This window comes from Pseudonaja textilis, chromosome 3 (assembly GCF_049901715.1).
Source record: "Pseudonaja textilis isolate UNSWEBS1 chromosome 3, rPseTex1.2, whole genome shotgun sequence".
NCBI classification, from domain to species: Eukaryota; Metazoa; Chordata; class Lepidosauria; order Squamata; family Elapidae; genus Pseudonaja; species Pseudonaja textilis.
The window spans coordinates 88372191-88399195 of NC_141992.1; positions in this window are offsets into that span (position 1 = coordinate 88372191).

Consider the following 27005-nt stretch of genomic DNA (forward strand, 5'->3'; position numbering starts at 1 on the left):
TGCCCTGGAATTTCTAAATACAGGTAGTCAAATAAACTTAACAGCAGTTCATTTAATGACAGTACAAAGTTACAATGGCACAGAAAGAAAGGTGACTTTGCAATAGCACTTACACTTATGTACTGCTTCATAGTGCTTTCCAGGTCTTTCTAAGTGGTTGGCTCAGAGTCAGCCTTTTGCCTAATGCACATTGCAAATCTTGGCTCCTATGGTGATTTTCAAATGTTTTTGGTGGTTTCATCCATAGTCTTCCAGATTTTCCCATGGTTGTGCTAGCTAGAAGATTACAAGTGCTCCATCCATTCTATAAAGGCAGGAAACACCTAAAAATATTTTTCTCAGCAGTGGAATGAAAAGGATTTGCTCTTTGAGAATGGTGAAAAAATTAAAAGTTCATATGTGTCTATGGAGATTCTCAATCATCCAGGTCATAGCTGTCTCAGGTGCTTTTTTTCTCGAAGCAACTGGATTTTGGTTAGAAAAAAAAAAACCTTTGGGATAAACGTTCATACATGCACAAACTGAATTTTTATAGTAGTCATGTCAGATTTTGAGAGGTTTTAAGTCCTTGTTAAAAGTGTTGAAGAATTTTACTCGGATGGTTTCCCATTTTTTCTTCAAGCTGAGAATCTTATTTTTTCTTAGGGTCACCTGATATTTAAATTTATTTATTTATTTGATCAATTTATATAGCTACTCATCTCAACAATGACACTGATGGGACAATGATTCCCATACAGAAACAGCAATAGCATTTACTCTTATATATTGCTTCATAATGCTTTACAGCCCTCTCTTAAGAGGTTTAGATATTGCCCCCAACAATCTGGGTCCTCATCTTACCAACCTTGGAAGGATGGAGGGCTGAGTCAACTTTGAGCTGGTCAGGATCAAACTACTGGCAGTTAGCAGAATTAGCCTACAAAATACGGCATTCTAACCGATGCACCGCTATGGCTCTTATGATAATTGCTACATCCCCATGTCTCATGATTCAGATTATTGACAAGTGGTTCATATTTATGATGGTTACAGTGTCTCAGGGTCAGGTGATCTCTTTTTATGATCTTCTGACAAGCATAATCAATGGGGAAGCCAGATTCACTTAACAGTTTTTCTACTGTAACAACTGAAGTGATTCACTTAACAAATGCGTCAAGAAAGGTAGTAAAATGGGACAAAAATTCACCTAACAAATTTCTCACTTAGCAACATAAATTTTGGGCTCAATTGTAGTGAATCGAGGACTATCTGAAATGTCAAAGAGTCTCCAAATAGGCAGGTGTAGACTTCTTTCCCTCTTGTGTGGTGGAGCACCGGCATATTGTATTCCAGAATTGCAAGGTGTGAGAGAAATATTTTTAGTCCAGATTTGAGGAGAGTTATTTTCTTTTTAATTTTCAGAAAAATGTTGGGCCCAGGCACATGCCCATTCCTTCATACACCGTTCCTAAGGTGAGAAGCGGATTGCACTTTTCCTTAGAAATAATATGAAATAGTTTTCTGATTATATCTGGAAATGTCTGCAGGCATATGAACCTTGGTGACATATTTTTAAGCCACTGGAAGATGAATTTTAAAAACTATAAATTAGCTTTATTATACTGGGTTATAATGTTATTTTTGTATATCCAGAGGCCAGGAGTGACACCAGACATTTCTGAACAAGATCACATGCCCTATTCACTTTCTTTACTTTTGAATTATACTTACCGTATGATGAGCATAGGGGTTGATTGATTGTTAGTCCTTGTTCACATATAAAATCAAGGTTTATTGATGAAGATAAGTAAGGATTTATTGAACAGGTTTATTGGCTTGCTTACATACAATAGATTGCTTTATGCATCCCACTAAACCCAAAATAAACACATCACATTAAGATTTAGTGTTATGAGGATGTGAACATGGATTGATGCAACTTAATTTTTTAAATAGCTGATAGTTAATTAGTACCCTATCGATTCCAAATCTCATACCTTATCAATGAAAATAAAATGGCCTACAGTATTTGTTCCTAGTTTTTAATTTTAGATAATTGGTATATCATTAATAAAAACTTATGAGAATCAATATTTAAATCAAAATTAACAATTCATTACATGGGGAAGTCATCAGAGATATACCTTCCTATATCATTGGGACTTCAGAATTAAATAAGCTTTTTTTAAAAATAGAAATGCTTATGAATTAAAAGTCATAAGATTTTAATGTTTTTATTTGAGCTCATAATTATTTTAAATTAATTTTTACTGAAATTTTTTTACAGAGTAAAACATTTAAAAGAAAAACAATAAAAAGATGATAAAAGAGCGAAATGGAAAAAAGAAAAAAAAAGACAGAATATAAAGAAATGGCTTTTGATTTTCTTTACAGTAATTACAATTCTTTCAAATTTTATCTTTTCTCTCTCTAAGGTTACATCATAACTCCCTTCTTTTCACAATCTGTCCTTTCTACTCATCAACCTCTGTGATCATATTAAGAGCAACTGCGTTCTCTTCGCTGACGATGTAAAGCTATTCAACAACCAGACAATACTGCTACCTTTCAAAAAGACCTTGACTATGTATCAGAATGGTCAAACAAATGGCAACTTCAAATCTCAACAAATAAATACTCTGTCCTACATATTGGCAAAAAAATCAGAAAATAAAATACAGGCTGAATAGTCAAAACCTTGTTGATGATCCAAACTCTGTCAAGGATCTTGGAGTACTCATCTCTAATGATCTAAGTGCTAGAGCCCACTGTAACTACATAGCCAAAAAGGCGTTAAGAGTTGTTAACCTAATCTTACATAGCTTCTTCTCTGGTAATATTACACTAATAACTAGATCATACAAAACATTTGCTAGACCCATGCTAAAATACAGCTCATCATTCTGGAACCCACATTACATATCTGATATTAGCACAGTTGAGAAAGTCCAGAAACATTTCACAAGAAGAGTTCTCCACTCTTCATTCAGAATACCTTACCTCATTCATTGCAGAATACCTTATGCCACCAGACTCAAAATTCTAGACCTAGAAAACCTAGAACTATGCCACCTTCAGTCTGATCTAAGTATAGTATATAAAACCATACATTGCAATGTCCTACCTGTCAATGAATACTTCAGCTTCAACCATAACAACACAAGAGCAAACAATAGATACAAACTCAAGGTTAACCCACACCAAACTTGATTGCAGGAAATACAACTTCAGCAACAGAGTGATCAATGTCTGGAATTCTCTACCTGACTCTCTGTTTTTTTTTCCCAAACCCCAAAAACTTTAACCTTAGACTTTCTACTATTGACCTCACTCCTTTCTTAAGAGGTCTGTAGGGGGTGTGCATAAGTGCACCAAAGTGCCTACCGTCCCTGTCCTATTGTTTCTTTTATTTTTCTTCTATGTATCCATGTATTCATAACTATGTTTTTACTTATACCTATTATCTTGTAAGCAATTGACAAACCAAATAAAATAAATAAAAAATAAATAAATGTGTAACTATATTTTTTCCATTTTCAGCCAAAAATCCATGAAGGTTTCCAGCCATTGACAATTGTAGTTTTGTCTTTTCTCTAATTAAACAAGTGACTTTTGCCATACCTTTAGATTCTGACATCTTCACTAAACATTCCTCCAATGTAGGTGTTTCAGAGTTTTTCCATCTTTTTGCATATAAGACTCTTGCTAGTCTTACCATGTACAAAAACAATTGTCCATATAATAGGAAGCCAATAATTCATCTGGTCCTGGCACTTTTCCTATTTTAGTCTTTTTATCAAACTTTTCTTAATATTTAATTTATTTATGTTTTATAATTTTAAATAATACTAGACAACCCATGTCTCATTGGGTAATCATTTCAAAGATAATTTTTACCAAAATAGAGAAACAACATGAACAAAAAAGCAGCGGGAACATTAGCAATTTTTTACTTCCTGCTGGCTTCCCCATAGAGTTTCCTTTTGAAAATCTGGCAGGAAGCATCACAAATCCTTCCTTCTTTCCCTCCCTCCCTCCTTTCTTAGCACAGAGTAGTGAAGGCAACTGCAGCTAGAAGTGAGATGTAGCAGCTGAGATATCCTGGTACGGATGTTTGAAGTAGTCAAAAGGGAAAAATTGAGAGGGAGATAGATACAGTAGGTACATGGAATTGGATGTAGTTCTTTATTTATCAAGGTTTGGAACAGAGAGAGAGACCAAGCCTAGAAGGCTTCGATTGGCATGGATCCTCAGTTAACAACTGGTGATGTGTTCCAAAGGTGTTTCTTTAAACTGGACTTTGTTTTTCTTTGAACATCTTTCGCTTCTTCAGTTCTGACTTCAGTGCTTCAAGTAAAAACAAAAACCACTTGCCTTTTTAAAAAGCACCTTTGGGACAACCATGACCTGGATGACTGTGAATCTCCATAGACTGATGATATGATGTTGCACTTTATGACTGCATTGCTTAGTGACAGAAATTCCAAACCCAATTACCATAGTAACCCAAACATTCCTATAGGAACTATTTATTTATTTATTTTGATTCATTAAGCAAAAATTTATTCTAATTTTTTGAGTTTTATAGTAGCATAGTTATTTTTAACAGCAGAACAATAACAACAACAACAAAACAGCAACAACAAAACAGCAACATCTATTATTATTATTATTATTATTATTATTATTATTATTATTATTATTATTATTATTATTATTATTATTATTCTGGCTGTGCAAGACCAAGCCTTAAGAACAAGTGTATACAAAGCCAGAATTGAGAAGACAGGAACAGACAGTAAGTGCCGCCTATGCAAAGCAGCTTACCAGTGGACCAGCTTACAAGTAAGCTGCTGCAAGAAGATTGCACAAACTGACTACAAGCAGTGGCGTGACAAAGTAGCAACAATGGTGCATTGGAAGATCTGCAAGAAATATCATTTGCCTGTAAGCAAGAACTGGTGGAACCATAAAATAGAAAAAGTCATAGAAAATGAAAAAGTTAAATTCCTCTGGGACTTCAGAATCCAGACAGACAGGCACCTGCCACATAACACCCTGGTCTTAACAGTTGTCGATAAGAAAGACAAAAAAGTCTGGACAATGGATGTGGCAGTGCCTGGAGACAGCAGAATAGAAGAGAAAGAACTGGAGAAGATAACAAAATACAAAGACCTACAAATAGAAATAGAATGACTATGGCAAATTCAAGCAAGGGTAGTAACACTAGTAATAGGCACCTTGGATGCAGTCCCAAAACAACTGGAGCACCACTTGAACACCATAGGCATTGACAAATTTGCCATCGGTCAATTGCAGAAAGCTGCTCTTTATTTAGAACAGCTTCCATTCTGCAGCGATATCTGTAGTCAAACCCAGGTCAAACCCAGTCTGAATATCTGGGTGACTGTACGATGAATAATAATAATAACAATAACAACAACAACAAACATCATAAAATAAGGACCAACTATTTTTACTTAACTCCCTGAACTGCAATATTTCATATTGACTCTGAGGTAATTCCTGAGTTTCCACTGTATTATTATTCCACTGTATTATAGTATTATTATTCCTGAGTGATATTATAGCCATTTCTTGAAAAATGTCTGTTTGAGATATTTTGTTGATTGTGCCCATAAACTTTTCTTTTAACAGGACTTGAACCTATGAGTTATGGGGAAGATGGTCCTTGTGACAAGCAATAAGCAAAGCAGGGAACTGAAGAAAAACAAATGAAAGAAACATCTTTGTGCCGAAAGACCATGCAAGTCAGATAATATTTCTTGAATTTTTCAAAGCTTTTGGATAAGATAAACAGTCTAAGGATGGAGTTTCATTCGTGGATGCTGATTCTTTTTAATTTTTTTTTTTGGCAAGAGAAAAGAGCCAGCATTCCTCATATTTTGTTGTGTAGGAGTGAGTATATCTTTGATGAAAGAGATATTGCAGAAATGAAGCTGTACAGGTGAAACTCAAAAAAATTAAAATATCGTCCGACAGTTCATTTATTTCATTATTTATGTAATGCAACTTAAAAGGTAAACCTAATATATGAGATAGATTCATTACATGCCAAGCAAGATAGTTCAAGCTGTGGTTTGAAATAATTGAGATGATTATGGATTACAGGTCATGAAAATCCCAAATCCACAATCTCAGAAAATTAGAATATTGTGACAAGGTTCAATACTTTAGGATCAAAGTGTCCCATCCTAATCAGTTAATTAAGCCATAACACCTGCAAAGGGATCCTGAGCCTTCAAATGGTCTCTCAGTCTGGTTCAGTAGAAATCACAATCATAGGAAAGACTGCTGACCTGACAGTTGTGCAGAAAACCATCAGACACCCTCCATATGGAGGGAAAGCCTCAAAAGGTAATTGCAAACGAAGTTGGATGTTCCCAAAGTGCTGTATCAAAGCTTATTAATGGAAAGTTATGTAGAAGGGAAAAGGGTGGAAGAAAAGGGTGCACAAGCAGCAGGGATGACCGCAGCCCGGAGAGGATTGTCAGGAAAAGGCCATTCAAAAGTGTTGGGGACTTTCATAAGGAGTGGACTGAGGCTGGAGTCAGTGCATCAAGAGCCACCACACACAGACAGATCCTGAACATGGGCTTCAAATGTTGTATTCCTCTTGTCAAGCCGCTCCTGAACAACAAACGTCAGAAGCGTCTTACCTGGCCTAAAGAAAAACAGAACTGGCCTGTTGCTCAGTGGTCCAAAGTCCTCTTTTCTGATGAGAGCAACTTTTGCATCTCATTTAGAAACCAAGGACCCAGAGTCTGGAGGAAGAATGGAAAGGCACACATTGCAAGATGTTTGAAGTCCAGTGTGAAGTTTCCACAGTCTGTGTTGATTTGGGGAGCCATGTCATCTGTTGGTGTTGGTCCACTGTGCTTCATTAAGTCCAGGGTCAACGTAGCTGTCTACCAGGAGATTTTGGAGCACTTCATGCTTCCTTCCGCAGACGAGCTTTATGGGGATGCTGACTTCATTTTTCAGCAGGACTTGGCACCTGCCCACACTGCCAAAAGCACCAAAACCTGGTTCAATGACTGTGGGATTACTGTGCTTGATTGGCCAACAAACTCACCTGACCTGAACCCCATAGAGACTCTATGGGGCATTGTCAAGAGAAAGATGAGAGACATGAGACGGAACAATGCAGAAGAGCTGAAGGCCGCTATTGGAGCATCCTGGTCTTCCATAACACTTCAGCAGTGCCACAGGCTGATAGCTTCCATGCCACGCCTCATTGAGGCAGTAATTTCTGCAAAAGGGGCCCAAACCAAGTACTGAATACATATGCATGCTTATACTTTTCAGAGGTCCAACATTGTTCTATGTACAATCCTTGTTTTATTGATTGCATGTAATAGTCTAATTTTCTGAGATTGTGGATTTGGGGTTTTCATGAGCTGTAAGCCATAATCATCTCAATTATGACAAATCACGGCTTGAACTATCTTGCTTTGCATGTAATGAGTGTATCTCATATGTTAGTTTCACCTTTTAAGTTTCTGTTATCTAGATTTATGATTACACGAAATACATTTACTGGTTTGGGGCAGAAATTATAATTTGTTGTTGGCTTACTCATTAAAACTGACTTAGGATAATGTCTGAATAATTTGTGTTTCATGTTGTTTTTAGATTATTTAATGCTGTTGTTATTGCTGTATAGGTAACTCAAGAAGGCAAACATACCTAATATTCCTTTCTCTACCTATTTTACCTACAACAACTAACTTTGAGCTGAAAGAGAGTGACTATAGAAAATGGAAAGAAAAACAAGCCAGAACTTAACCAAACAAATCATTGTTGCTTTCTTTGCAAAACCTTCCATGTGACTTGTTCAACAACCCATGGTTAAAATAAACTATGGCTTGTTTTCTATTTTTGTACTTGATTCTTCAGCAATGAAAAGTATAGAATTAAAACATCTCTTTCATGTTCCAGAAACAGATGGGAGCATACTGCATCTCTCACCACAAACACAGAAAAGCTGGAAATATTGGCAATTATTTAAATTCCCTTTCCTTGGCGATACATACTCAGAAAAGAGGTTTAAAAATAGGAGCAGTCTGAAAATCTAATCACAGAATCCTTGGGGAGATCCTATGCATTTGTTGTTGTGGTGTAAGAACCTCATTAAAAAGCATCTCTATTGTGCTAATCATGGAGAGGGAGTTATAAGAAAAGGATGTTGGCTGCTGTCAGGTACATGTTGTTAATAATGACAGTGCATGAATGTGTGTATATATATACATGTTTCTCTACCCATTTAAAAAAGAGGATTTTTATTGGTTGAGTGTTTCATATGTCTATTTTTTTCTTTCTGTTATGTTGTAATTTCTTACGATGTTTATTTTTCTAATACAAAAATTTGTGATAGGATTCTTTTCTTCCTATTATTCCTGTTACAAAAATTGATAGTATTTTAAAGACATATACATAAAGCAGTAGCGGTTTACATTAGAAGGATATCAAGATGGGGAGAGAAATACAGACATGCCTTTAAAATGCTGCAATAGTATGGTATCTTTTTGACAAGAAATATAAATTACTGCAGATATAAAATTTTCTAAGGCTGTGCAAGTTTCAAATATGATTTGGAAGAAATGTTTCAACCCTTCAACCATCACAGCATCTGTTTGCTGTTCATTAAAGTAGCATGACTTCATGTTATCAGTGGTGGGATTCATTCGGTTTGCACTGGTTCATGCGAACCAGTTATTAAGGTATACACACAAACACACATAGATCTGCTATCAAAGTGGATCCTGGACACTGCTCTGCAATGAAGAAATGGGCTACGGAGTGGCCAGCAGGAAGGAAGGAGAAGGCCGCATTCCCTCTTTCTTCTCCCTGCTCCTCCTTCCCACGTGCCAGGTGCTCCGTTGCCCATTTCTCCCTTGCATACAACACAGCGCCCAGGATCCACTTTGATAGCAGGGTGTGTGTGTGTAATTTAACAACCGGTTCACCCAGGGTCAGGTTGGCCTTTGCAGGAGGCTTGTCCTACAAGTGCGGCAGAGCTTGAGAACAGAAATGGGTCACGCCTCCCCTGACAGCCAACCGGATCCTGGGCAAACCGGTTGTTAAATTATTTGAATCCCACCATTGGTTATTATATTTCCTCCCTACCCCTTAGATTTGAAGATTGAATGTCAAATTTTCTAAAATGAGGGCTGCTGTGGGGCAGAGAAAATAGTCTGAAGTTATTTAGGGATGATGTAGGGTGTGCTGGTGAGGATGCCACAGCATTGATAGAATATTTGCCCTATCATCAAATACACTCTTTTTCTAAAGCCAGCATGAAGACAGCGTGGATTGAGAGTTCACTGTGAATCAATCTGCAGTTCAATGTGTGTCTTCCAGGAGGAAATGTATTCATTGCCTAGGATAAACAAGTCCTCAAATACTTTCAATTGGCAGAGTCTTATTCAGGCCCTCTAATGTGGAGCAGCCAAACTATCTGAAGGAATGCATTTGTGATTATCCTATATGTGGTTATACACAAAAGTTGAAACCATGTGTGTTCTGTGTGTCCCTGTAACATACCCTTTGTCTAGAACACCTGAGTTTCATCAGGCTCCGATCTTGACTATATTAAAAGAGCCTTGAAAACTTGATTTATCCCTGAGGCTTTGGTTTGAGTGTTGAATGTTGCAGAATTTTATGCTACTGCCATCATGACTGGTAGGTGCTGGATCTGACCAGAATTATCTGCAATTCCATACTGGCTTACAGAGCTTAATAGAGTTCTTGTCAAACACGAGAAATGAGAAATCCAAGAAATTCAAATGAATGTAAAAGTTTATTGCAAGCTTAAACTCTTTGCCAGAATCTGAACTACTAACAGTCAAAACAAATTGGTGGTAGATAAAAGTCAATGGAATTCAAGGTGGGGTAGACTTAGATCTCTTTTGAGTGTGAAGGGACTTGAGACTGATGACATATTTGACTCCTCCCTCAGGATCAGCCTGCTAATCTACACTTTTACTTTCTTTACTTTCTTTTTCTTTATAGAAGTGCACTGTTATTTGTTTTATACAATCCATGTCAGGTCTTATCATTCCTTTACTCTTTATCCATATATATAATAAATTAAATTAGAGGAGAGCAAATTTATTGATTACTTCTGCAGGTGTTTTTTAATAGCTGAAAGCAATCTGAAGCAAGTTCAAATAGTATCATAGTATAATACAGTTTGTGTACTAGATAAATGTAGCTATGGCAGAACAGAGGGTATGCAAAAGAAATCTATAGCTAGGATTGGTGTTGTTACCCACAGGGCAGAAGGATCATGGTAGAACAGATGGATTCCTGCTGGCATTGTAACATGATCAACTATACTCAAGAAGAGATTATATAATGCAAGAACAAAGCCACTAGTGTACCAGAATCTCAATGTAGTCACATCTGCTAAATTGTAAGTGCTTGTGCAGAGTGGGAAAGCTGGTAATTTAATGTTTAACTTTCCTCTTCCTTAATATGTATAAATTAGTATTTTTAACAGTATCACTGGGATTCAGTTTCTCCTATGAGCTGGAGACCTTAACCTTGCTAGCAAAACTCATTAAATCTAATGGGTACTTACTCCATAGATGTTTCCCATACCATCCTAACATTTGAGACTCCTTACTCTGTAGCTGGGCTCCGGGGGAGAAAAAGTGTGAGTGACTTTCAACCTTCCCTACTGGCTTTGCCATTTGAGCCAGGTCTATCTATAATTGCTGCCTAGGGGTTCCTCCTATTCCTATCCTATTTCCTGGGATAAAAAGGGGCTAAAAAAATAATTCCCCACTTTCAAGGATATTACCTTTCCAATATTAACTGTGTCTGTCCTGCTGGTATAGGGAAATGAATTGTGGTTCCTAATTCAAGGAAACCTGTACAGGCATTTGTCTTTTAGTGATGGCCTATTCAGTGACCTTTTGCTGTTACAATAGTGTTGAAAAAATAATTTTGTTACCCATCCACTGATAACCTTCTGAAGTCTGTACAATAAAGTAAAGGAAAACTGAGGCAAGATCATGTGTGGTCATCGTTTCATTTAGTTTTGCTTATTGATTAAGTTGCCAGTCTCAGTTGTGGTTGCTAAATGAAGACATTCTGTACATCCGTGGCCTAAACCCCACAACATGCCTATTTCAAATTCTCAGAAACCACCCAGACTGCTTTTTCTCCAGGACCACCCAAAACATGTTTTTTTGTGTGTTTAGTTTTGGCTTTGTATTTTGTACGCACTGTGCCATTGTGGTTTGGGAAACAAAATGTATGACAAAGGGCAAGTTTTCTGTGATGCAGGCCTGACCTCCCCTGTTCTGTTTCCTCTTTTTTGTTCACAAAACACCGAGAGAAAAATTAGGTGCATTGGTCTTCAACAGTTCTGTGCTCTCTCGTAAAAGTCAGGGCAGTGTATATCACAGATTAATACAAGTAACAAATATGAAAGCTGCCCAAAGGTAAATCTATTAAAGTCAATTTTGTGTATATATCCTGCAGTTTTTGCCATTTTGCATAATGTAATGGTCTATGTTCTATCTGCTTATCAAGGAGACAGAGAAGTGCCACCCTTTGGCAACTGCAACATGTATTTAATTATTTTTAAGCTTCATAATATTGCCTACACTCTTTACCATACAAGGAATAATACAATGGAAAGCAAGAGCCAGTTTGATATAGTGGTTACAGTGCTGGATGAGGAATAGGGAAACCTGAGGCCTAGTTGTGCCATAAACCTACTGAAAGAAGCTAGTGTGGTGATTTAGAGCCATTGGCCCTAGAAAGAAGGCAATGGCAAACAACTTTATTTTCTCATTCTGTAATACTTCACAATCCTGGAATTTCCTTGTGGTCTCCCAGTCCAAGTTCTAACTTAGTGATGGTTGGCTTTCTCATTATCATCTAAGATAAACTAAGTGTTGCACAAGGCTATTAAGTTATTTTTTTAAGGGAATTGGGACCGATCACTCAGATTGTTTTTCTCTAATAAATTGTCTTCTAATTTCATGTCATAAGCAAATCTCATAATCATTAATTTGCTCCTGGCAATCAATGGGATATTGGATGAAATATGCTATTTCCTAAGTCCCATGAAATGCAATAATGATTCTTCTCCAGTCTTAAAGATTGTCTTTTAATGAAGTGTCTAAGTAACACTTCAAACTCCTGAAATATCCCTAAGGTCAATTGAATTTAAATAAATCCTAACTTCATTAGATGACACCGCCTGTCTTCTACACTCCAATTCATTTTATCTCTCAATTCATTTTATTCCTCAAACAGATTGGTTTCATGAATAATTATGTATAGGTGTGCAATATATCGGGTGCATTGCTGAAGTACAAAAAATGGCACATAGCCCCTAGGCTTTTTTTTTTTAAAGTAAACTATCAGTTTCCTAAATATTTTCCATTTGTCCTTTAATAGTGATTTGCAAAATAATTGTATCAGATGAGATAGGTATAATATACTGAAATTTGCATACATTATTTTGATCTTCAGATGTGATTGACATTATACAAGCAGTATTTCTAAATTACCTAAGATTGCATAAGATTAAGTATTACCTAATGATAATTCTTTGCTTTCTTCTTTAGCAGACCCAAGATTAGTTAAAATCTCTGCTAATGGACCTGCTAGTCTGTGTGCTAAGACTCTGTTAAATAGAGAGTCATCGTTCCTTGCTCTGAACATTGGCTCAAAGGTTTCGGAGACTTGATAATTCATAAAAAGTGCAAGTGGCTTACACTTCCTGTTCTTCATGGCTCTTTGTACATCTTCTATCAGAATAAGCTAGAGACAAAGTTTGCGAGTCTCACTGTTTTCCCTTTTCATTTAAATGAGTGTGGGTTTTTTCTTATCCTTATGAATTGACTTTCTTTAACATGAACAATAATCTATATATATAAAAGCAAAATACCACTCATGCGTCATCACAAAATCTCCAGAACTGTAAAGCCTACAAACTTGAAATTTGGCATGTATGGTTTCTAGGTGCTCACTAAGAAAGGGTTTTTTGAAATGACCACCAGAGCATTAGTATTTCATATATTATTAGTAACATGCTCTGATGCTAAGGAGTTCTACTCCCCTTCCCCACCTGAAAAGAAATCTTTTTCAAATGCAAAACACATGCAGAGGAGAGGAGTTTCGGTTCAGTTTTAGTTTCATAGCAGCAACCAGCTTTAGTACAGAACAGTTGAGCTAAGCCACGCCCAGGCTCCTTGCTGTCTCCTTGCTCACATAGCAAATACTCTTTCAGTTTCCATGTTTCAGTTTCCAACAGCCCTCAACTCTCTCACATACTGATAGGACGCTAGCCAGATGAATACCATTGGATGCTGGTAGGCAGAGGCACAATCCCCCCCCCCCTATTTTCCTCCCCCAAAACTAAGCCTGATCACATAGTTTTGTAGTGAAACATGGGTATAGAGCTAGTAGAAGTGTAATATATTGCAATCAACCCTATTAACTGGTGAGACTAGAGCACTTAAATTGCACCGATAGCTTCTCCAGGCTATGGAACTTTCTCTTTCTCGCAATAGCTACTCTGTATTCTGGTTTAATTGGCTCTTACAATGGTCTGCAACTTATATTTAGACCAGTAGTGGGCAATCTGTGGTCTTGATGCATTTCCCATCACCCCTTTCCATCTTGTGGCAGACTAATGCATTGACACTTTACAGTGTAACAAAATTGTTTTTTGAGGGTGTGAAAATTTCTTTTTTCCAGAAGTAAGAGTAGAAGTGGGATCAGAAGGATTCTGGAGGCAAAACACACACATTTCCATCCTAACTCTAACTCCTTAATCAATCTGGAATTTCAGAACCAACATTTGACTATTTTCCCGGTAAATTTCAGACACACGAATTTAGGGTTTTTGGTTGTGATTAAGATAAATATTACTATAATGACAAAAATAGCAACAGTTGGTCTTCCAAAGGCCTCCTGTTCCCATTCCCACTTTCACAAAGAAAGCAGAAGGTAAATAACATATTAATGTGATTATTCATCTCTGATAGACTATTTTATATTTATGTTCATTACGTATGATTTGTCTAATTAGTCTTCTGATTGAAACTTCTGGTAATAGAATATATTCATTCATTCATCCAATTTATATAGCTATCAATGGTTGCTCACAATTGGATTATTGTAATGTGCTCTATGTGTAGTACCCTGAAGCTACAACTTCCCTAGTTCAAGATGCTGTGGCACAAGCAATAACTGAAGTACCTCAGTTGCCCATGTACTCCTATGCAAGCTGCATTGCATAGTGCTCTACCACTCCTTTTTTTGGTAAAATTTTTATTTCAGTTTTCCACATTTTAAAAACATCTTTTTTTTTTAGTGAACAGCATGATTCCAGGTTTTCACATTTCCATACAAACATGACTTTGGTTACATATTCATCTTTCACATTTAGATATCTACCATTACTTTACATATTTTGTATTAATTTTCTCAAGTACTTTCCTTAAGTTTATTTTATAAATTTTCAATTCATTTCTTAACCTATTTCTTTTAACTTCAAATAATTCTCATATCTTCATATTCATTGTGCTTTATACTTTTATCTGTCAGGTTTGTAATTTCATCACATATTCTTATTTCATTATTTCAAAAATCCCATCTCAGTTTAAACATTTCAAAAAAGTTTCCCCTACAATTACCAATTAGAGTGTGCCACCCCATACCTTATGTATAAACCGCTATATATGTCATTTAATTAATTCCCCTTTAAATCCCAGTAATCATTTAACTTTTTAATTATCACCTTAAAATTAATAATGATAATCTCCTAGTAACTACATAACAGATATATCTTTTAAGTCAGATTCCTCATGGTACTTTCTCCTTCGATTACATCAAAAACATTCATAATTTTAAAAAGAAAAATTAATCTACTCAATTAATCATAAAAACTGATATTAATCTCATTACAACAATCCTCATAATTCATTTCAATTACATAAATTCATTAAATTAATAAACATCATAATTTCTCTTTTTTCACATTTATTCCATTTATCTCTGTATATAATTTAACAAAAAAGTATCAGTTCCAATCTTTCATTTTGATAATCTATATTTTCCTGCTTTCTAAATAATTTGTTACTTCTAATGCATTTATTCTGCGCCTCATCACCTTGCAGAATCCTCTTTCTTAATTCTTAATTAACCATTACTTCTATGTCTTTTAAATAAGCAATTTATTTTCAGTTTATTCGAAGTCAGATTCCGCATGCTAGTTTCCCCTTCAGTTACATCAAAAACATTTATAAATTCAAGAAGAAAAATCAATCTATTCAATTCATCATAATAACTGATACTAATCTCATTGCAACAATCCTCATAATTCATTTCAACCATATTCTATAAAATCATTAAACATAGTTAATAAACCTGTCATAATTTCTCTTTTTTCACATTTATTCCATTTATTTCTGTGTATAGTTTAACAAAAAACAAGCCTTCCAATAACAAAAAAGATCAGTTCAAATCTTTCATTTTAAGTAATCTATATTTTCCTACTTTCTAAATAATTTGTTACTTCTAATACATTTATTCTACATCTCATCTCCTTGCAGTATCTCCTTTCTTAATTCTTAATTAACCATTGTCTCTATGTCTTTTGAGTAAATGATTTCTTTTCATTTTTGTTTGATTTCCATATTTCTTTATTTCCTGGTTCCTTTTCTTACTCCAATTTTTATCCCCCTCCCTCTTTAAAACTTCCTCCTGTAATTTCCTTTTTTGCTGTTGCCTTTTACTTGTTTGGTTTTCAAAATATTCCCCTTTTTGATTGCCTCCTCAAATCTCCAGATTTTAATTCCCATTCTTCTCCCCCTTCGCTTTAATATTTGTTGCTCCAATTGTTCATTGAAGATGGCCTCTTCTTTAATCAGATTCTCCTCTTCTGGCACTCCTTTCATACTCTAAAATTGCCATTTCTAAAAATTGTAAGGCAAAACCAAATGACTTGCCTCTTTTTTGTAGCATTTCTTTTATATTTCTTAGTTCGATTTTTAATTCCAGAAAAAGTTCTGCCATTTTTAAACACTTCTGTTGTGTATTATATATATATCTTTCTTTACTCTTTATATCCACAATTATCTAGTAATTTGATTCAGCCAATGTCTATAAAGTTTATTTCCAATGATCAGCTTTTATTAATTCCTGTTCAGGTTATCCCAGATACATCAAATAGTCTAATGTCCATAAATTTGAGTTTATGCCAAAATCACCAAACAATCCCAAGTTAATTTCTTTCTGCTTCTTTCTTTGTTTTAATGTTCAATATTCCACTTTCATTTTCCAGAATCTCTATTTTATTGTAACAAAGTTTCACTTACTTTGATTCAAATCCAACTTTTATAGGAGCCAGGTTATAAAAAGTCATAAATAATTTCTTTTATCACTAGATGGCACTCTCTGTTATATCCAAATTCCACCCTTTTTCCCCCTCACTTTTTTTCTCTATTTAGGGCTTTTAAAATTCAAAGTTCCAATAAGTCCAAATATCAAATACTATTTTTTCTTTTTTCTTTGACATGTTCAAGTTCAGCTTTAGTTATACCTGTTTAGTGCCGAGATCATATATTTATCCAATTTAAACAAATATCCTCTTCTGGATTCCTCCTTTCTAAATTCAAAGCCAATTTCAGCTGTCAAATTTTTTTTCTTCACTTTCTCTGGCCGCTGCTTTAATTATCTCTTTTATAAATTTCTTAAAATTTTAATTCCAGGATACCTTGTGTTTAAAAGTTGCACTTGATTATCCAGGTTTTCATGCTGTCCTCTTCTTCACTGCTCCTGCACAATCTTGTCCAGGTTAGTTCTTCCTCTTCAGGGTGGCCATATTTGACCACTGCTACAGCTGTCTTTGGAGGGGAGTAAAATGCCTAGCCAAGGAGGGGAAATGCAGCTCCCCTTGACCCAGCTGGTGGTCTCCCCCTTCTTCACCAACCCTACAGGGTGGTTCTGGCTCGAAATGCAGGTGATCAGGGCCCTCCGATGGAAGAGCATGGATCGAAGCGCGGACAATTGCAGTCTCTAGTTTGTCAACAAGGAAGATGACACCGGAAGTCTCAGTGCTCTACCACTCCTGTGAAAGCTGCTTTGGTTGTCAGTCAGCTTCAAGGTGCTGGTTATTACTTATAAAGTTCTGCATGGCATAGAACAGGGGTCCCCAACTCCCAGGTCACAGGCCACCACCAGACCCTGGCCTTTTTGAAATTGGGCCGCATGAGTGGCTGGCTAGAATGCACACCAACTGAACTTGCATAAGCGGTGCACTGGTGGGTACTTGTATGCATGTGTGCCAGAGCCTACTGCTTGTGCAAGTCAAGGTACGTGCATGCGTGGCCTAGTTTTCATCTTCCCCCCAGCTGGGCTGCCAAGCCGCAAAGATTAAGGACATAGGGCCTAGAAATCTGAGAGACTGCTTATTATTTTAATCTAGGATGTTTGTTTGATTTTATTGTTTTAATTGTTTTTATGATTTTTTCTAGTACGCTGTCTGGATTCCATTGGAATTGGGTGGCCAATGAATTTAAGCAAATGTCTTTGAAGAGCATTCAGAAACTTCAACTAGTGCAGATTGCAGCTTCCCAAGTAGTAAATGGTATAGGATTTTCAACATATGCAACCTCACTACTGTCTTAGCTGCATTGATTGCCAATATGTTTTCAGGTGCAATTCAAGGAGCTAGTTGTCATATTTAAAGCAATTCATGGCTTAGACCCAGATTACCAGAAGGGTTATCTTCTCATAGTGGTTTCTATCCAACTCGGTCTGGCAGGCTGGGCATACTGTGGGTTCCATCAGCCAAGGAATGTTGGTTGGCAAAACTAGGAGGTGTGCCTTCTCTGCTGCTGGTCTCTGAAGCATTCTCCGTTGAGAGATTAGGATAGCCCCAACCTTTTTTGGTCTTATGTGTTATTGATATCTATGGTTATGGTTATAATCTCACTCTCCCTTTCCCTCCCTCTCCCTTTCCCTCCCTCTTCCTCTCCCTCTCTCCGAATGATGAATAAATAAGTAAATAAATATCACATATCTGACAAATGTTCACATATATTCAAATATAAACATGGGTAAATTCTTCGGACTACTGTATAATTTACGCTGTATAGTTTATAAAGAATAAGTATTCTTCCATCATTTTGGTATCACTCTTTTCATTTTTTTCTGATCCAGTGGAAGGTTGGAAATTAATTATGTAAAGGGCATCAAGACTGTTTTTATTTCTCTGTCAGCTGGATAACTCTCTGAAAATTCAGAACAGAACAAGATTGGCTTTGTGTGGGGGGGGGGGGGAAGAAGTAAGCAAAAGTAAAATTGAATTTGTAAATGACCTAGATGTGGGCTGTTTAAATTAATAAATAAATACATCTGTCTCTTGTTCAATGTCCAGTTTCCTCATCTTTTTTCAATTGACATACTCTTGGGATGAGCATTTAAAAAAATGAGACTTCCAAACCTAAACTGATATCTGAGATAACGTTTTGAATAGCATATGTCAGCAATGAGGAATTCCTAAAATTCTTTGTAAAAAGACAGAGTGAGATCCAGAATAACACAAAATTTCTTATCAAATAATGGTAACAGTGATGTTAAATATTCAGAAATAAAGAGCTATAGATATTAAAATAGATTTATCACATATTTCCATTATGTATTATTAGAAATAATTATGTTTCCAATATATTCAGAAATATATGGAAGCTTGGATTATGGAATTGGAGTAACCAATACATCTGCAACATTAATAATTAAATAATTAATGCTATAAATAAAGGGAGCACTCAGGATTTCTAGACACCCCTTTGGGAAAATGAGCTGTTTTTAGCTCTTCAGGTGATATCACCTGTCTTCTGTTGAGATTACCTGCAGCTCTTTAGGTGGTATGGCCAATTTCAGATAGACCAGACAGGAGACACAACCAAATGAACTAATTCCACTTTATTGTAAAGCAATGTTTACAAAAGCTTGTAAGTTTGAAAGTACAAATATTCTGCCATCTCTTTTTACAATCTGGTAATCTAGGGAACTTCCTTTCTGAGTTTCTTTCTCTGCCTGTTATGCAGCTGTGGGCTTTCCCTGCCTTATCTGAATGTTTTTCTAGGTAACATTTCTTCTGCCCATATCCCAAGGACATTCCCACAAATCATTACCCCAACCCTTGGGAAGGTGCTCACACCTGATGCAGACATTTTGTGAGGAACATATTTACATGTTTGCTGTAGGGTATAAGTAATAAAATGCACAGACGTGGTAGACACTTGGGTTGTATATTCTTTGAAAATTGTTCATAAAAAGTAATTTAGATCTTGTGCAAACTGAAATGCAGCACCTATTCATTTAAGTTGCCATTTTTTTCAGGCTTCTGCACAAACCTGATGAAATGCTCCTGCTCTAACTGAAAGTTAATACAATTCTAAAATCTGAGAAAGGTTTCATGAAATAGTTCAAAAATTACTTTTGCCAACTATAGTAAATTACAAAGGAAGTCACCACATCCTCACAAATTAATTCACAGAAGCTTGGTAGGTAGGGCTTGATTTATCTCACATCTTTTTCCTGTTCTCTAAGCTGCTTCCGTTTCAGATCTTAGATTTCGATACTTCATAATTTTTCTTGATATACCATTGTAGATATAGCAATCTAGCAATCTCCATGGTGAGCTGGACTTTCAAAAACTATGATTCCCAAAGCTGCAGAGACTAGACCTTTTCTGTTATCGGCAGATTGCTAAGCATGATATTCTGGTTTGTGAGAAATGGATTTTTTTTTAATTATAAATGAGTGCAGATATATATGTATCAGTTAATAAACATAGGTGCATACAATGGCTATTACCCTAATTTGGTAACTTCTTCTCCATAGAAGATGATTAGATTGCCCACCCATAATCTTGTGCATAAGCTGCAAATTTTCTTCTCTAAAAATCTGTATTAAATGTATTTTAAGTCATTGTATATTTCCCACATTCAAATGCTACTAATGTTTGACAGTTTATCTGGAAAAGGGTCTAGGGGATGCTTAAAAATAAATTCAGGATCATATACAATCTTAGAATCTCTGTTGCTACCTTGATCTGAATTGATCAGTTGAATTACATAAATCAGAGTAAGAGCATTGGATTTGCCCTAAGGTTAACCATTGTTAAAATTCACATATAAGGATGATGAAGAGAAACTCACTGTATAAAATCAAGCATGGACAGATATGTTTTATTTATTTATTTGTTTGTTTGTTTGTTTACTACAGCTTCTTTGCTGCCTTTACCCAAAAAGAGTGGTTTACCTACTTTATCATATATATGTGTGTGTGTGTATAAAACCTGAAATGGTGCAATAATGTGAAGAAAGCCTTGATGATTGCAATACCTAACTTGCATATTTGCAACTCTTCTATATTAATATTTCTAGGATCGCCAGATTGCAAAGCAAAACCTTTAAAGAAATGTAAGACCCTCTATTCTGGCGCTGCTAAGCACTATAAAGCAAACTCTTCCTTGCCCTCCGGAAGACAAACATCTAGGGAATGGCATGAAACAGAAGACCTTGGACAGTCATCTGCCACATTAAAAATACCCCCATAGCTTGGCAGTCTGCAGTGCCTCCTTGCCAATTCTGACTTCAGGGCACCTACAACCTGAGAAGGCTCTATGGTCAGGTTCTAACAGTCCTATAAGCTCCATTGCATCTACAGTAGAGTAGATCATCTCTGGCTTAGTCATTGCCCTAGTCATGAGTCCAGTCCAAAATCTATCTCCACAGGTTCTATGATTCCTAATTGAAGTGTCAAGATCCATCTCCTGTGGGTCTTGCAATTTTGTTCCTGACAGCCAAGGCTTCAGGCCCTTCCAGCGGTTCATGGCACTTTAAGGTAGTCGTCAGTGCTATTCCAGGCTCCCAGCCCTCTTTCTTCAATAACCAGAGAGCTAACTAATTTCACAACACTTGCAGGGCATAAAAAAACCACAAAAAGCAAAGCCAATACTTGTCGTCGTCCCCCCCCCCCCACCATTTATAACCAATCTTTTGGGATGCCATTTTTCACAAGACCCAATGCATTAGATTAGAAAGCGATCATCAAAAATAGCTAACATCTATTAACAGGAAGTACATAAATATATTGATTCTTTAAATATATTACACAAAAAAGATTTAAGTAGAAGATGGTTTAGACATGCTTATTCTTGAAGTGGAAAGACAAAATGAAGCTCAGTTTGGATATTCCCCTAACTTTTCAAGTTACATTATTTTTTTCCCATGCAGAAATTGACTTAATGCAGGAAAACATCAATTTTTGAATGTCTTGAAATGGGAGATGGCTTTATTTGTACTATTACATTTATTTCACTTACTGTAATATGAATATTCCTGTTCATATTAAATGAAATTATGTTTATTAGAATTGTGAACAAAAATACCCATACTTTTCTAGATAAAATGTATACAAAGTTATCTTTCAGTTAAATATTAATATGGGGAAGTAATACAGCTTTCTCAGATAAGGGATTATTTCTGTTAGAGACGATGACAGTAAAAATGCATTTTATTGATAGGTGGTATGGAAAGCACAACATTTTTATAGGTCAGTTGTCCATTAATTTGTACTCTTTGTTGCTGAGTGATATTAATCTAGATAGGATTATACAGTTTTAATCCTTAGTAATGCCTTGTAATTCATCTTAGCGGAAATCAGATCTATTTTATACTGTCATATCATAAAAGCTGGTAATATTCAAACTGATAATTATGCCTTTTTGAATTATTTTGATTTGTACTGCTATTTTGATATAGGCGGAAAATACTTGAATTTTCCTTTTGCAGAAATCCTACATTCTTGGCAGCATTTTGGGCAACAAATTAACTAAATGTGTGAGTTAGTCTGCATATGCAAATTACACTTGCAATTATTTTTCTGTAGCAGTCACAGCAGACATAGGTGACAATACAACTGCCTTCAAGTTTTTGCCAAAATGTAAATCTATCCCGTTTCATTTGGTGAGGGAGGGCATATGTGTTGAGGAATTCTGGCCAGAAGATGCTAATATGGTAATATTAGACTAGTAATGGGAAATGGAACACTATTGGCTATATGGATTACAACTCTTCTGATTTTTTAAAAATGAAGGCAGCAATCATTTATTGTTTAGTTATTATTACTTATTTCTTTACTAGAACTATTTCTGGACTGGAAATTTGAAAAAAGGATACAATATTATGCCTAGATTCTGTTTTATTTGGTGGTACCCTATGAAGTTAAAATGGTTATGCTGGGTGATTACTTTGCATAAAGTCCTCTGATTGAACCAGAGAGAACACTGTGAAGAGCAAGGACAGACAGTCTTTTTGATGCTAAGGGTCACAGCGATCAGAGATTGGGACTAGTATAAATTTGTGTGCATCCACTTCCATATCACAGATTAACATGCACACATTTGTACACATAGCAGCGTGTCTTTCGTACAATTCACTGATGTATACACACATCCAATATGAAGCATATACTCTGTTTCCTCAAACATTCTCACTTTTTTTCTCCGTAATCTGAAATGGGCTTACAAGGGAGGGGAAACATTGATCTTTCTCCGTCCAGTAGTTTACTAGCAATTAACCAGTTTTCCATCCCAAAATAGATAATGGTCATTTGAGAAGAAAGATTGCTATTCCTCTCGCCCATCCAATCAAGCAAGAGAGAGAAGTACAAAGAATGAAGATATACTGTAAACATATATTTTACGAATATGCAATTTTCAATTGTTCAATAACTGGTTGATCAGTAGAAATATTACTAGTCCAGAGAATCAGATGTTTTTGAAAGTATATCCATCATCCTAAAAATATTACTAACAATTAGAAAATAAGACTGGCTTAAACTGGACCTTTCAATATCTAAAACTTTATTCTGTGACAGTTTCTGAATAATCCTATTTCTGCTTATATCTTATATTTCTTTTAAAAAACAAACTTAAAATTTGAACCAGGATAGTAATGATCAAAATTCATTTGAATGCTATTAAGGAAACATATTTTGTAGAAGTAATGAGTAACTTTTCAGTTTAACTACGGTTTTTGCACTCCAGCATTATTGTCATTTCTGTTCAGAACAAAACTTTTAATATTGCATAATGAGGACTTGGGCGTGATACATTTTGATATCCATATGCACAGTTCTTTTAGAAGTGTCAGCTTGCTGTCGAATTCTTGGGCATGTACTCTAATTTTCCATGCTATCCAGCTGCATTTGAGTTTGAATGACATACTTAAGAAAAGTAGTACAGGGTGCTTAATGTCAACTGAGGTGGAAGCATTGGCAAGTTTGGTTTTGCTTGCAGACATAAAATCTTGTTTTTCAAAGCTGATGGAAATTCAAGGAAGGATGTCTGTGAGTCTCTCCAGGCTGTGGTTTATGCCTGCATTATCATTCTTATGCCCCTGGCATGCTTTAAGGGACAGTAGCTTGAATCCCACAGGAGTGCAAACATTTTAAATGGCCAAAAGACATGTCAAGAAATATATATTTTCTGTTTCATAATGGAATAATTTGTCCAAGTTCAGAACACAGAGAGAGAAGTGAGTAGAGTTTTATATTACACGTATATATTCACAAACACATACAAGATTGAGAGCAATTGAATAATTACCTTTAAAAAGATTGATACACATTTCCAATTTTAGAAAAATGAACAAAGTATAAAATTTCAGCTAGGAAATTCATTTATTAATGTATTTCCTACTTTTAAATGATCTTCTTTGCCATTCTCTTTTGTGAAACCTCTGGCTAGACTAATCTGCTTTAAAATGGAATATTGCATACCCAATTGGGATGAGTAAATCTACTCTGTCCTGTTTTGAAACATTCTCCTATGTAGACATGAAGTTAAAGTTTCGTCTGAACGCAATGCAGAGTTAGTTAGATTCCATTAATTTGGAATAACTTAACTTTTAGAATCTTTATTGTCATCTAAAAGGCATGTCATAGCCAATTTAGATGCTTTGTAAATTGAACTTCAGGAGAAGAAGTAGAAAAGTGAGAACTGATGTGATGGAATGAAGAGCCAGTGAGTAGACCAGCTCTTTGTAATTCCTCTCTGGACAAGGGGAGGATTTTAGATTGCCCACAAGTGATCCAGAAGTTGCTCCTTGTGAAGAGACTACAAGAGACAGTCTCTGGTATTTTAGAACTTTGATAGGTAAGAGATAGGATCTTCACTCATTCAGAGCTTTGAGCTTTATGGACATTGGATTTGCATACTTCCTTTTCTAATCACTTCTGGAAGTTGGTTATTAATTGCTTTTCAGCTATTAGTAACTTTGGATCAACATGTTTTATAGCACTAGCTAAGTTTCCTTCACTTTCCTTAGTGAAAGAAGTCTTAAGTACAAGTTTAAACAAAAAATATTTTTGAATAAACAGCAAAAGAGTTACTAGAATGTTGTTTTGAAAAGTTACAAATGGTTTAAAGTACATGGATCTGAAATAAGATTTTGAAATAAATTATAAGAATCCTTTTTGTGAAAAAAGTTGTTTTTATTTTTGTTTTTTAAACATGATAGGATGAGACTTGAGAATGTAAATATTAACATTAAATGATAAAGAACACTTAAATTTGACTTATGAAATATGAATACAGAATAAAGCAAAATATTTTAACATTGGATGTATTATATTTGTGAACAATGGACTCAGAATTCAATTTTAAGAATGTCTGCCATAATTAAACATAGAAAAACTGTTTAAAAGCTATGGAAGTGGTACATGTTTCACTGGACAAGATAAGATTGAGTTGAAAATGGATTTAAAATGACAGGCTACAACAATAATATGGAAAAAGATGCTACATTAGGCATATGAAACAAACTGCTGATATTTTAATAATAAAAAGAGATATATAAATAGCAAACTAAGAGAGTGACCTGGATTATTTTCTTATTTTGGATTTATATATAAAAAAGCTTGTTAAAGGTTTGAAGATTTTTTTAAAAAAAGGCTTGCTTAAGTTAAAGTTGGATCAGAAATTTTGTATTGGGATCAAGCTTTCCTTGGAAAGTTCCTATTTCTGTAAATCAAATTTGCACAATATTTTATTTTAAAAGATTGTTATCATTTTATTATTAAGATTCACCTATTTGTTTAATGCTTACTCAATAAATAATGCTGCAAGCTTATTTATTCATTCTATTTTACATCAGGGGTGAAATTCAAAATTTTTCCCTACTCATATAATACCCTGTTTCTCCAACAATACTGCCTCCCCCAATAGGAAGTCCCAGCATGTTTTATAGGCATGAAATGAAATTAAGCCGCTCCCCCCAAATTAAGCCTATATTAAAACATGCAAAATGGGGGGGGAAATGGGGGGGGCTTGCTGTTAGGAAGTACTTTTGTTGCACACCCGGATATGGTGCTGCCTGCGTTGACCCTGATACAAAGTGCCCCACCAATGCCGAGGCCAACATCCAAGCCGTCGCCGCCCATCCTAAGATGCAAGGGGGGGGAACTAAGTCACCCCCGAAAAGACAGCCTAGCCGTTTTTTCGGGGCTCAAAAAAAAACAAGACCCGGCCTTATTATATGAGAAACACGGTAGTAATAGCAACCAGGGGTGATTTTTTTACTGATTCAAATAATCCCTATCACCTCTCCCAAGGTGAGCTGAGGTGGTTAAATTTCATCCCTGCTTTACATCCATCCTACCTTATCCAGAGTTAGGATATATTTGTCAGTTACTAAATGCTGTGAATATTAATATTAAAATGCATATCCTTGATAATAAAAACCAACCACATGAAGGAAATTGAGGAGAGAGAGAAAGAGAAAGGCATGGATAGAAATATAGAAAATAAATCAGAATTTTAATTTTTAAATCTTTATTTGTTCAATTTATATAATCATCCATCTCATATTTATGACTTTGGGTGATGTATCATTAAAATACAAATGAAACCCCCACCCCAAATAAATCATACAAACAATACAGTATTTCAAACTGCCAGTAATAATACTTTCAAATATAATTACATCTGGAAAATTAAGAGTTTTATTGATAACGGGCCCCAAACAAAGAATGATATAGCGATTCTTCCAAACAGAATTCTTTATTGTTTCATATCTTTAGACAAAATTTTGCCAGACTGGGGACTCTACCATTTGCATTTACAATATGTATATCTTTCAACTGTAAACTATTAGGGAGGGGCTGTCTTCACCCAATTTCTCTTACACATAGTATCTGTGTTCAGTTGCTGCTTATTCCTTTGGAATGTACCCCCCTCCCTCCCACTCCTCGTTACATTCCATCATATTTGATGAAGGCAAATATGAACATAAGTCAAAAGTGCTGGGAGAATTACATTTACAAGGATTACTGTCAATGACCATAGTGGTAGTCCTCAGCTTACAGCCATTCATTTAGTGACCATTAAAAGTTATGACATTGCTGAGAAAAATGAGTTATGATTTATCCCTGCACTTATGCCCACTGCAGCACCCCCAAAGTCACAGGATCACAATCCAGATATTGTGATGAAGTTGGTATGAAAGGTTGCAAGTAACAATCATGATTTCTTGCTTAGTGACCATACTGCGTTATGATGAATTTTCAGGTACCATTCAGAGGTGGTTTTCTGACCAGTTCTGGAGAACTGGTGATGGAAATTTTGAGTAGTTCGGAAAACTGGCAAATACCACCTCTAACTGGAGATTTTACAGTATCCTTCCCCTGCCACACCCACCAAGCCATGCCCACAGAACCGGTAGTAAAAAAAATTGAATTCCACCACTGGTACCATTGTAGTAATAAGGTTAGGACTATCTGTATAGTGTTAGAATTGGAAAGTGGGGAGGTGGTGGTAAGGTTTATGTATAAATGTGTGGATGAGAGGAACAATTTGCATTGAATTAATTTGGATTGAAGTATGGACCAGATTATTATTATTTTTTTGGTAACTGGAAGTAAACAAGCTGTTGAAATATGTACAGTGAGACAAA